The 1,099-nt window shown below is 59.6% G+C and overlaps 1 long non-coding RNA gene across 1 annotated transcript; it reads left to right on the top strand.

Annotated features, from left to right (window-relative positions):
- Window positions 1-6: 6 nt before the first annotated feature.
- Window positions 7-523, top strand: LOC121026687 (uncharacterized). Its single transcript, XR_005788414.1, has 2 exons — window positions 7-145; window positions 289-523. It is a non-coding gene; the product is annotated as an uncharacterized LOC121026687 (long non-coding RNA).
- Window positions 524-1,099: the final 576 nt, after the last annotated feature.

Below are 1,099 nucleotides of genomic sequence, written 5' to 3'. Positions count from 1 at the left end.
AGGCTGTGAGCCATGAGGAAGAGCGGGCCTGAGCCCGAGGGGCAGCCGGGCCCGTTCCCACCTGGGGTCGAGCAGCTTCTCCTGCGGGGCACGAAGCCAGGCCACTTCTCCCCTGCGAGTGCGAGCAGAGCGGGCGCTGGGCGTTGTGAGTAGTGGAGGGCCAGGGCGGCTTGGGGGAAAGCGGGGCCAAGCGCACGTTTGGGTGGGTTCTTGTTCTCTGTCTACGTGGCCTCGGAAATCGATCTTTGTTTCCTCGAGGAAGTTTTCAGATGTTGTTCCTTGTCATAGAAGGTGTCGTGAGCTTCGGGCTCAGTGTGGGAGTGGCACCCACGCCACAGGTGTTCAAGAGTCAGAGTTGTGCCGTTTGATGCAATGAGCTGGGAACCCTTCCGTCCTCGTTCAGGATCCAGAAGGGAATCGCGGTGCCTGGGCTGGGCACAGACAGGGATGTCTTGCAAACGTGAAGACCTTGGCAGTAAACGGATGGTTTCAGGACATGGAGCAATAAAAGATGTTCGTTCTTCTTTCTTGTCCCTTGTCGTCTGTCATTCTGGACAAGGGACGTAGAGATGTGTGCCTGCCTTTGCTTGGGTCTCCAAGAAAGGAGGAGACACTCGATCTGAGCAGAGGTCCCCAGCTCACTGGGACATTTGTGGCCGGACATTCGCTGAGCTCTGCTCACTCTCGAAAGGGCCCTGTGTTGGCAGTGAGGACACTAGGAGAGGCAGGACACGTCCCACCCATAGGTGACTATCTAGCAGCTGCGGTCCCCATGGGAAGGCAGGGAAAGGTCCCCTAAGAGGAGCAGAAGAAATGAAAGAAGGCTGAGGCGCTGGGGCTCCAGGGGGGGAGTCCTGCAGTGGAGATGCCCTGCCCGAGCCAGGCTGGCCTGGGATCTCTGTTCAGTGCGATGCCTTCTGGGCAGCTGATCACAATGTAGCGGGGAGGGGACAGTGGCTGCGGTGTGCTCCCTGCCTCTGTCTCCAGGAAGTCGGGGAGTGAGAGCCTGGATCTGAGGCGCACAGACTCAGCTGTTCAGAGGGCGGGGGCACGGCCCGAGCCGGTCAGAGTCAAGGTGAGCATCCCAGAAAGGATGGCG

This window comes from Herpailurus yagouaroundi, unplaced genomic scaffold (genome assembly GCF_014898765.1).
Source record: "Herpailurus yagouaroundi ecotype Mexico unplaced genomic scaffold, PumYag 151485, whole genome shotgun sequence".
Taxonomy (NCBI): domain Eukaryota; kingdom Metazoa; phylum Chordata; class Mammalia; order Carnivora; family Felidae; genus Herpailurus; species Herpailurus yagouaroundi.
This window is presented reverse-complemented; position numbering and strand designations above follow the sequence as displayed.